Source organism: Ictidomys tridecemlineatus, chromosome 1 (assembly GCF_052094955.1).
Source record: "Ictidomys tridecemlineatus isolate mIctTri1 chromosome 1, mIctTri1.hap1, whole genome shotgun sequence".
In the NCBI taxonomy this organism is placed as follows: Eukaryota; Metazoa; Chordata; class Mammalia; order Rodentia; family Sciuridae; genus Ictidomys; species Ictidomys tridecemlineatus.
The window spans coordinates 39,968,118-39,979,963 of NC_135477.1; the positions used below are offsets into that span (position 1 = coordinate 39,968,118).

The 11,846-nt window shown below is 34.6% G+C and overlaps 1 non-coding gene across 1 annotated transcript; it reads left to right on the forward strand.

Annotated features, from left to right (window-relative positions):
- Nucleotides 1-349: 349 nt before the first annotated feature.
- Nucleotides 350-451, forward strand: LOC120885947 (U6 spliceosomal RNA). The gene has a single exon (XR_005728741.1). It is a non-coding gene; the product is annotated as a U6 spliceosomal RNA (small nuclear RNA).
- The last annotated feature ends 11,395 nt before the right edge of the window (nt 452-11,846 follow it).

The window sequence follows — 11,846 nt, forward strand, 5'->3', positions numbered from 1 at the left end:
ATGGCCCAAAGACCAACACAGAAAATTTCTTCTTTATCTAGGTGTATAGGGGCTCAGACAGGAAAGGGAAAAACAAATAAAGGACATCTAATGAATATCCACTGGACATATATAGGATGTCTTGTCCACATTGCATAGTCATTTGTTCAGAAACTTTATGAGTAAAGGGACATTCCACTTTGCTGACAAGAAAACTGAACACAGAAAAGGAAATAATTTGCCCAAGGGCACAAAACTAATAAGCATTATATCCCATGGGATGAGAGGGCAAGAACAAGGAACACATTTCTTGACATCTCCCTATTTGTTTTCACTGAGAGCAGCCCCACTTTATGTACTGTATTTCTGTGTTGTTTTAGCAGGACATATACTAAAATTGGAATGACACAGAAATTAGCAATGGCCCCTGTGCAAGGATAAAGTTCGAATTCATGAAACAGTTCTTATTTTTAGATCAGAAAAACAATTCCATGCACAATGGTCTCACAAAGCAAAATACCTGAAAAATAAGTATTACCAAGGAGGTGAAAGATTTCCACAATGAAAACTATATTACACCGAGGAAAGAATTTGAAGGAGACACTAGAAAATAGAAAGATCTCCCTTACTCTTGAATAAACAAAACTGATGTTGTCAAAATGACCATATGGCTAAAATCATTCTACAAATTCAATGCAATCCCCATCAAAATACCTAAGACATTCTTCACAGAACTAGAAAAATAGTCCTTAAATTCTTATGAAATAATAAAAGAATAGCCAAAGCATTTTTGATCTATAAGAATGATGCTAGAGGCATCACCATACCCAATCTCAAATTTACTACAGAGGTATTATATGCCATCAGATTGGCATAAAAGCAAACATGGAGATGAATGGAGTAGAACAGAAGACATAGAGGCAAATCAACATAGATACAATCATCAGATTCCCCCGACAGAAGGGCCAAAACCATAATGTTGAAGAAAAGATAGCCTTTTCAATAAATCCTGGTGTGAAAACTGGATATCCATATGTAGAAGAATTAAACTAGATCACTATCTCTCGTGTTGCACAAAAATCAATTCAAAGTGGATTAAACACCTAGTAATTAGAAACACTGCAACTGCTAGAAGAAAACATTTTCTACGTTGCAGTTTCAACATGTTGGTGAAGGTGCCAACTTCCTTAACAAGACATCTAAAGCTCAAGAAATAAAACTCAGAATCAATAAGTGGGATGACATCAAGTTAAAAGGCTTCTGGACAGCAAAGTGAACAATTAAGGGCATGAACAGAAAGCCTGCAAAACGGGAGAAAAAAAAATGCCAGCTACTTTTTCAGTTTGAGACTAATAACCTGAATATATAAGAAACTCAAAAAATTTAACACCAAAGAATCAAATAATCCAATCAATAAATAGGCAAATGATCTAACAAGACATTTTACAAAGATATTCAAATGGCCAACAAGTGAAAAAATGTTCACCATTCTTAGAAATCAGTGACATACAAATCAAAACCACACTGAGATTTCATCTCACTCCAATTAGAATGTCAGCCATCAACAATACAAATAATAATTTCTCATAAGGATGTAGAGGAAAGGTTCATTAAACATTGTTATTATGACTGAAAATTAATACAATCACTTTGGAAAGCAGTATGGAGATCCCTCACAAGACTAAGAATAGAAATACCACATGACCCAGCTATCCCAATCCTTGGTGTTTATCCAGAAGAACTAAAATTGGCACACTACAGCAATACAGCCACTTTAATGTTTATAGCAGCACAATTCATAATAGTCAAGTTATGGAACCAACCTAGGTGTCCATTGGTGAATTAATGAATACAGAAAATGTGGTATATATACACAATGGAATTTTATTCAGCCATAAAGAATTTAATTATGGCATTTGGTGATAAATGAATAGAACTAGGGAACATCATGTTAATTGAAATAAGTCAGACTCAAAAACCTAAGGGTTGAACGATTTCTCTCATATGTGTAAGCTTGAGAGAGAGAGAATAAAAAAGGAAACTCATGAAAATAAAAGCAAGACCAGTAGAGTAGAGGTAGAGGATTGAAAGAAAGGGAGGATTAGAGGGCATGAGGAAGTACTGGGGAGCGAAATCTACCAAATTATTCTATATCTATATACCATAATTAAGTTTGCATATATACACACACACATATATAATACAATAATTACAATATTACAATAATATTATTAGAAGGGAGATCAGTAGGGTAAAGGATGTGGATTAGTGAGAGAGAGGAGGGGGAAAGTGAAGGTAGTAGGGAATGAAATTGATCAAATTATGCTTTGTGCATGTATAAATAAGGCATAATGAATCCCACTATTACATATAATTGCAGGAAGTCACCCATGAAATGTGTGTGGACCAGGTCGACAGTGAAGCCATTGAGTGGTAATATCTGGTATGTGGGAACTCACAATGGTACTCCTGCTGGTAAGATGGCCAGGTACACGTGAACTCCCAGCCAACTCTGCAAAAAGGTAACATACAACACCTGAAAAGGGAGTAACCATTAAAAGCCAAATTGCCTGCCTACCCCACCTTTATCCTGTTTTTCACGAAGAAGCAAGCACTAAGACAAGACTCCTCCCACACTGAAACCTATCCCTACAATCCCTTTTGATCTGTACCACTATAAATAAAGCAAGAAAGCATGGGCTCCATCTTTGTTAGAAGCTGCACTCTGTCCAGTCAGCTTGGCTTGCACTCCCCCAAACTATATTTCTGTGTCCCGTGGTTATTTTGTAGTACTATTTTCTTAGCTTTTATATCTCAACCAGCCCACCCCTCTGGAGAGGAACCCTTTCCCTCACCCACACAGGATGTGTGTGAGATATAATTATAAGGCACCAATAAAAAATTTTAAATTGATACTGAATTTCTAAGTGAGTGTCATTTAAAGAAGTAAAAGGTGTCTCCAAAGTTAAAAACTTACTGAATCATGTTTTCTTGGCTGTGAACTAGCTTTGAAGTAGAATTGTTCTTCCAATGGGAACGTTATAAAAGCATTTGAACAATTTATATCTCCACCAGGGGATCTCGTTACCATGAAAGTATTCTTTGTGCTTCTGTTTCTATGATAAACCAAGGTCTTTTTATTCTCCTTTTCTGTTATTTTGTTCATGATGGTCTACACTGAATACTAAGAGAATGGTGTAGTTTTATGCTGATCCTATAAACATAGTTACTGAAGAATTAGAAATGATTAGCTTAACAGTCATTTGAAAATGCACTGTTAAATAGTAAGAACTAATTCTGAAAGCTGGAAACTCTTATGAACAGCCCATTACTGTAATTGGCTTTTGTGCAACAAATGGAGTATATTCCTCAGGGCTTTGTAGGGAAATGAAATAAATTGAATATAAACTAGATTACCATTCCTCAAAGTACTTTTAAGTACTTTGTATAGTTTAGTACTTCAGAGATATTTGCCAACATTATGGCCTCCCCACATCTCATTCGTGTGTTGATTTTCTTATTAAAATCCAGTAAACATAAGGGAGCCCTAACTTAAGTGTCCACATTATCACAAGATTACTTTTGTGTTTTTAGCAGGATAAATGCAAGTCATCAGTTTGTATTAATAAATTTTAGAATGACCCTTCAGTCTTGGAGTTTTAAGGCAATGTAATCTCTACCAAATACATCTTTAATATATGTTTCAATATGTATTATCCCTTCCTTATAAATATCTCATTTGTGTACAATCTGATAATTGCATAGCATCATTGTTTTAACTACCAAACATTCAAATTTATCTTGATGACTTAAAAATCCTTATACATCATTTAGGAATGCTGTACTTTTAATGGCTATAGTATCCTAGAAAGAAGTCAAACCTTATATTAACAGAGATCAATCCAGCCAGATTGAGAACAAAGAAAAAATTACATTTATGTGAGACTTTTTAGGATTGCAATCTGGAAGGCACCAAATCCAAGCAGCCTCAAAAATTGTTTTCTGAGGTTTTAGGAAATAGTAATTATTTTCATATCCTAAACTGCCAGGGTCAGTATTAATAACATCTCTTGTTTGTAAAGAATTGTGATGGGTATAGCAAAGGCTGAACTCTCTTATAAGAAAGAAATGGGTGACAGTCCTCAGATAATAAGGGTGAGGGATGGTTTCACCAACTGTTACAGAAGCTAGTGAACTTCATGCCAGAAGTTTGGCCAAGTTCATATAGTCAGCTCATACCTTGGTGAGTAGTAGAGAAAGCCTAATTCAAAGCTGAGCTTTGAGTGGTTTAACAAGACAGTATAACAAGACCTCTAGACTCCATTTTTTAAAAATAAATTTATTTATTTATTTTAATCAGTATATATGACAGCAGAATGCATTTTGATTCATTGTACATGATTGCAGCCCAGCTTTTCATTTCTCTGGTTGTACATGATGTAGTGTCACACCATGTGTGCAGTCATACCTTGTACCTAGGGTAATAATGTCCATCACATTCCACCATCTTTCCTGCCCCCATGTGCCCTCCCTTTTCCTCCCTCCCCTTTACCCAAGTTCCTCCATTTTTACCATACCCCTTCCTCCCATCATGGATCAGCATCCACTTATCAGAAAGAACATTCGTCCTTTGTTTTTTTGGGATTGGCCTACTTTGCTTAACATGATATTCTCCAACTCCATCAATTTACCATAAAATGCCATAATTTTATTTTCTTTTAATGCCGAGTAATATTCCATTGTGTATATATACCACAGTTTCTTTATCCATTCATCTATTGAAGGGCATCTAGGTTGCTTTCACAGATTAGCTACAATAGCAACTTATTTTAATAATAGCTCTTAAACAAACATATTTCCCATTATTGACTGCCTGGGACCCAGATAGAGCCTATATAGTTAACATTAGATTGTCCACCTGCTTAATCAGAATATTGACAATTAGAGGCACTCTTGATCTTTGTATAGTATGCACCTATGTGACCATGAACATCAGATGTAATCTTTTGTAGAACAAGAAATTTGAGCCCTGCTCCTAAAATTTATTATTTTATTTATATATGATAGCAGAGTGCATTACAATTCTTATTACACATATAGGGCACAGTTTTTCATATCTCTGGTTGTATACATATTGTATTCACACCAATTTGTGTCTTCATACATGTACTTTGGATAATAATGACCATCACATTCCACCATCATTTCTGACCCCATGCTCTCTCCCTTCCCCTCCAACCCCTCTGCCCTATCTAGAGTTCATCTATTCCTCTTATGCTCCCTCTCCCTATCATACTGAATCAGCCTCCTTATATCAAAGAAAACATTAAACATTTGTTTTTTGGGGGATTTGGCTAACTTCACTTAGCAGTATCTTCTCTAACTCCATCCATTTACCTGCAAATGCCATGCTTTTATTCTCTTTTATTGCTGAGTAATATTTCATTGTGTATATATGCCACATTTTTTTACCCATTTATCTATTGAAGGGCATCTAGGTTGGTTCTACAGTTTAGTTATTGTAAATTGTGCTGCTATAAACATTGATGTGACTGTGTCTCTGTAGTATGCTGTTTAAGTCCTTTGGGTATAGACCAAGGAGAGGGATAGCTGGGTCAAATAGTAGTTTCATTCCCATTGTCCAAGAAATCTCCATACTGCTTTCCATATTGGCTGCACTGGTTTGCAGTCCCACCAGCACTGTATGAGTGTACCCTTTTCCCCACATCCTCACTAACACTTATTGTTGTTTGTCTTCATAATAGCTGCCATTCTGACTGGAGGGAGATGATATCTTAGAGTGGTTTTGATTTGCATTTCTTTTTTTTAAAATTTGTTTTAATTAGTTATACATGACAGTAGAAAGCACTTATACACTTTGATATACCATACATAGATAGGATATAATTTCTCACTTTTCTGAGTATACATATTATAGAATCACATTGGTCATACAGTTACATACATACCTGCAGTAATGATGTCTGATTCATTCTACTTTTTTTCTTATCCCCACATCCTCTGCCTTCCCTTCCTTTCACTTCCCTCTACATAATCTAAGGTAACTTTACTTTTTTTGGATTACAATTCTTAATACGCATAAATGCCACTTTATTTGTATTTCTGTTTGTATATAAAGTATGTTGACACCCAACTCAAGTCTTCATATATGTACTTTGTATAATGATGTCTATCACATTCCACCATCCTTGTTAATCCACTGCCCTCCCTTTCCCTTCCACTCCTCTTCCCTATCTAGATTTAATCTATTCCTCCCATGCTCTCTCTCCCAATCCCACCATGAGTCAACCTCCCTATATCAGAGAAAACATTCAATATTTGATTTTTGGGGATTGGCTGACTTCACTTAGCATTTCTTTTCCAATGCTATCCATATACCTGAAAATGCCATGGTTTTGTGCTTTTTTAATGCTGAGTAAAATTCCATTGTGTATATGTGCCACATATTTTTTTATCCATTCATCCACTGAAGGGCATCTAGGTTGGCTTCACAGTTTAGCTATTGTGAATTGTGCTGCTATAAACATTGATGTGGCTGTGTCCCTGTAGTATGCTGTTTTTTAAGTCCTTTGTGTATAGTCCAAGGAGAGGAATAGCTGGGTCAAATGGTGGTTCCATATCCAGTTTCCCAAGGAATCTCCATACTGCTTTTCAAATTGGCTGCACCAATTTGTAGTCCCACCAACAATGTATGAGAGTACCTTTTTCCTCACATCCTTGCCAACACTTATTGTTGTTTCTCTTCATAATAGCTGCCATTCTGACTTGAGTGAGATGATATCTTAGAGTAGTTTTGATTTGCATTTCTCTGATTGCTAGAGATGATGAGCATTTTTTTCATATATTTATTGATTGATTGTATATCCTCTTCTAAAAAGTGTTTGTTCAGGTCCTTAGCCCATTTGTTGATTAGGTTATTTGTATTTTTTGGTGTTTAGCTTTTTGAGTTCTTTATATACACTAGAGATTCATGCTCTATCTGATGTGTGAGGGGAAAAATTTGCTCCCAGGATGTAGGCTCTCTGTTCACCTCACAGATTGTTTCTTTTGCTGAGAAGAAACTTTTTAGTTTGATTTTATCCCATTTATCGATTCTTGGTTTTAATTCTTATGCTATAGGAGTCTTATTAAGGAAATTGGGGGCTAATCCCACATAATGGAAATTAGGGCCTACTTTTTCTTCTATTAGATGCAGGGTTTCTGGTTTAATTCCTAGGACCTTGATCCATTTTGAGTTAAGTTTTGTGCATGGTGAGAGGTAGGGGTTTAATTTCATTTTGATGCATATGGGTTTCCAGTGGTCCAAGCACCATTTGTTGAATATGCTATCTTTTTTTCCAGTGCATGTTTTGGCACCTTTGTCTAATATACGATAATTGTAATGTTGTGGGTTAGTCTCTGTGTCCTCTATTCTGTACCATTGGTCTACCAGTCTCTTTTGGTGCCAATACCATGCTGTTTTTATTACTATTGCTCTGTAGTTAGTTTATGGTCTGGTATAGGGATACCACCTGCTTCACTCTTCTTGCTAAGGATTGCTTTAGCTATTCTGGGTCTCTTATTTTTCCAGATGAATTTCATGATTGCTTTTCCTATTTCTATGAGGAATGCCATTGGGATTTTGATTGGAATTGCATTAAATCTGTATACTGCTTTTGGTAGTATGGCCATTTTGATAATATTAATTCTGCCTATCCAAGAGCAAGATAGATCCTACCATTTTCTAAGGTCTTCTTTGATTTCTTTCTTTAGGGTTATGTAGTTTTCATTGTATAGCTCTTTCACCTCTTTTGTTAAGTTGATTCCCAAGTATCTTTTTTTTTTTTTTTTTGAAGAAATTGTGAATGGGGTAGTTTTCCTCATTTCCTTCTCAGAGGATTTGTCATTGATATACAGATATCAATTTGTCATTGATTGATATCAATTTGTCATTGATTTGTGGGTGTTGATTTTATATCCTGTTACTTTGCTGAATTCATTTACTAGTTCTAGAAGATTTCTGGTGGAGTTTTTTTTTTTTTCTAGTATAGAGTCATATCATCAGCAAATAGAGCTAAGGTACAGTTCTTCTTTTCCTATACATATTCCTTTAATTTCTTTTGTCTATCTAATTGCTCTGGCCAGTGTTTCAAGAACCATGTTGAATAGAAGTAGTGAAAGAGGGCATTCCTGTCTTTTTCCAGATTTTAGAGGGAATGCCTTCAGTTTTTCTCCATTTAGAATGATGTGGGCCTGAAGCTTAGTGTAGATAGCCTTTACGATATTGAGATATGTTCCTGTTATTCCTAATTTTACTAGTGTTTTGAACAAAAAGAGGTGCTGTATTTTGTCAAATGCTTTTTCTGCATCTATCGAGATGATTGCATGATTTTTATCTTTAAGTCTACTGATGTGATAAATTTATTGATTTCTGTATGTTGAACCAACCTTGCATCCCTAGGATGAATCCCACTTGATCATGGTGCACAATATTTTTGATATGTTTTTGTATCCGATTTGCCAGAATTTTATTGAGAATTTTTGAATCTGTTCATTAGAGATATTGGTCTGAAGTTTTCTTTTTTTGAAATGTCTTTGTCCTGTTTTGAAATTAGGGTGATACTGGCCTGAGAATGAGTTTGGAAGTGCTCCTTATTTTTCTATTTCCTGAAATAAATTGAAGAGTATTGGTATTAATTCTTCTTTAAAAGTCTTGTAGAACTCCGCTGATTATCCATCCAGTCCTGGGCTTTTCTTGGTTGGAAATCTTCTGATGGCTTCTTCTATTTCCTCACTCGATATTGGTCTGTTTAAGTTGTGTATATCTTCCTGAATCAATCATATGACTTAAGAAATTTGTCAATGCCTTCAATTTCTTCTATTTTATTGGAGTATAATATTTCAAAATAATTTCTAATTATCTTCTGTATTTCTGTAGTGTCTGTTGTGATATTGCCTTTTTCTTCACATATGCTGGTAATTTGAATTCTGTCTCTCCTTCTCTTCATTAACACAGCTAAGGGTCTGACAATTTTATTTATTTTTTTAAAGAACCAACTTTTAGTTTTGTCAATTTTTTCAATTGTTTCTTTTGTTTCAATTTCATTGATTTCCACTCTAATTTTAATTATTTCTTGCCTTCTACTGCTTTTGCTGCTGATTTGTTCTTTTTCTAGGGCTTTGATATGTAGCACGAGGTCATTTATTTGTTGCCTTTTTCTTCTTTTAAGGAATGAACTACATGCAATGAATTTTCCTCTGAGTACTGCTTTCATAGTGTCTCAGAGATTTCAATATGTTGTGTCTGTGTTCTTATTAACCTTTAAGAATTTTTTAATCTCTTCCTTTATGACTTCTGAAACCCATTGTTCATTCAGTATTATATAGTTTAGTCTCCATGTGATGCTTAAATTTTTGTTTCTTATTTTGTCGTTGATTTCCAATTTCATTCCATTATCTCCAGTTATTTGTATTTGCTAAAAGTTGCTTTGTGGCATAGTATATGGTCTATTTTATAGAAGGATCCCTGTGCTGCTGAGAAGAAAGTGTATCTGCTTGATTCTGGTTGAAATATTCTATATATGTCAGTTGAGTCTAAGTTATTAATTGTGTTATTGAGCTCTATAGTTTCTTTATTCAATTTTTGTTTGGATGATCTATCCAGTGGTGAGAGAGGTGTGTTAAAGTCACCCATGATTCTTGTGCTGTGGTCAATTTGACTCTTGCACTTGAAAAGAGTTTGTTTGATGAACATAAATGCACCATTGTTTGGGGCATATATATTTATGATTGTTAGGTCTTGTTAGTGTATGTTTCCCTTGAGCAGTATGTAATGTCCATCTTTATCCCTTTTGATTAACTTTGGCTTGAAGCCTACTTTTTTTGATATGAGTATTGAAACCCCTGCTTGTTTCCGTAGTCAATGTGAGTGGTATAATTTTTCCCAACCTTTAACCTTCAGTCTGTGTTTGTCTTTTCCTAGCAGATGAGTCTCCTGTAGGCAGTATATTGTTGGATCATTTTTTAAAAATCAAATTTGCTAGCCTATGTCTTTTGACTGGTGAGTTTAAGCCATTAACATTTAGGGTTACTATTGAGACATGGTTTGTATTTCCAGTCATATTTGTTTATTTTTGTTATTTAATTTGACTTGGTTTTCCTCTTTGATTAGTTTGTCCTTTAGTGTACTACCTTCCTCTGCTGGTTTTCATTGTTGTCTTTCATTTCCTCTTCATGAAATATTTTCCAAGGATGTTTTGTAGTGTTGGTTTTCTAGCTGTAAATTCTTTTAACTTTTGTTTATTGTGGAAGGTGTTTATTTCATCTTCAAATCTGAAGCTTAGTTGCTGGATACAAGATTCTTGGTTAACATCCATTATCTTACAGAGCTTGAAATATGTTGTTCCAGGATCTTCTAGCTTTCAGAGTCTGTGTTGAAAAATCTGCCATTATTCTAATTGGTTTACTCCTATATGTAATCTGATTCCTTTCTCTTATGGCTTTTAAAATTCTCTCTTTATTCTGTATGTTAGTCATTTTCATTATAATGTGTCTTGGTTTGGATCTATTGTGATTTTGCACATTTGACATCCTGTAGACTTCTTGGATATGGATTTCTGTTTCATTCTTTATGTCTATTATTTCATTGAACAGATTGTTCATTTCTTTGGTTTGGATCTCTATGCCTTCCTGTATCCCAATAACTATTAATTTGGTCTTTTTATGCTATCCCATATTTCTTGAATATTCTGCTCATGGTTTCTTATCACTTTCACTGCGCTGTCTACATTCTTTTCAAGATGATATAATTTATCTTCATTGTCTGATGTCCTATCTTCTAAGTGGTCTACTCTATTGGTTATACTCTTGTTTGATTTTTTAATTTGGTTTATTATTTCCTTCATTTCATGGATTTCTGTTTTTTTTGTTTGTTTGTTTGTTTTGTTTTTGTATAACCTCTATCTCCCTATTGAGTTGATCTTTTGCTTCTTGGGTTTGTTTATGTAGCTCATTGGCTCATTGACAAAGTGATCTTTTGCTGCCTGTATTGGTTGTCTAATGTCTTCTTTGAGATCCCAAAACAATGAATTCACTTATATCCTTAAGTCTTTGTCATTCTTTCTCTGTAGCTGTCAATTCTTCTAATGATGTGTTGTCTTGAATTATTTGTTGTACTTTCTTCCTTTATCTTTCCATGTTGCTCACGTTTCTTTTTCCCCCATGCTCTTTGTGACTGGTGTGTTATTGTTTTTACCCTATAGATTTGTAGTTCTCTTTTATGGTTACAAGATCCCTCCTTTGTGTGAAAAGACAACGTTAACAGATCCTAATATCAAAAGTACTTCACATATGAACAAATTATTGTTCTTAAGACATTTATATTTGGTGTCTATGTACAAAAATGTTGGATTCAATTATTATTTAAGATATAATCAATAGTTTTGTAAAAGGTGTACAGTTTCTAGTGGCAGACAGTGAACTAGATGATGGGTGTAGGACAATAGGCTAAGGGGGAAAGATGTGAGGGTATGGGATTAATTTACTTCAGGAAGTTTGAAGAAGAACTCTAGAGGGTTAGAAGCAGGGGAATAGACAGGAAGTTATTTAGAGTAGACAAATACATGGGAGGACAGTAGAGTACATAAAAACAGACACACAAATGTATTTAGAAAATTACAGGCTGTTAAAATAGTAAAGTTTGGAGGGTGCAAGTAGAAGAAAGAAGAAAAGGGAAAGAAAAAGAAAAAAGAGAGAGAAGAAAGAGGAAAAAAAGAAGGAAAGAGAATAATAAAAAATAAAGAAAACAACAATAATAACAACAGCAAACAAACTTCTTATGATTTTGTTTCCTTTCTGCTTCTCTTCTA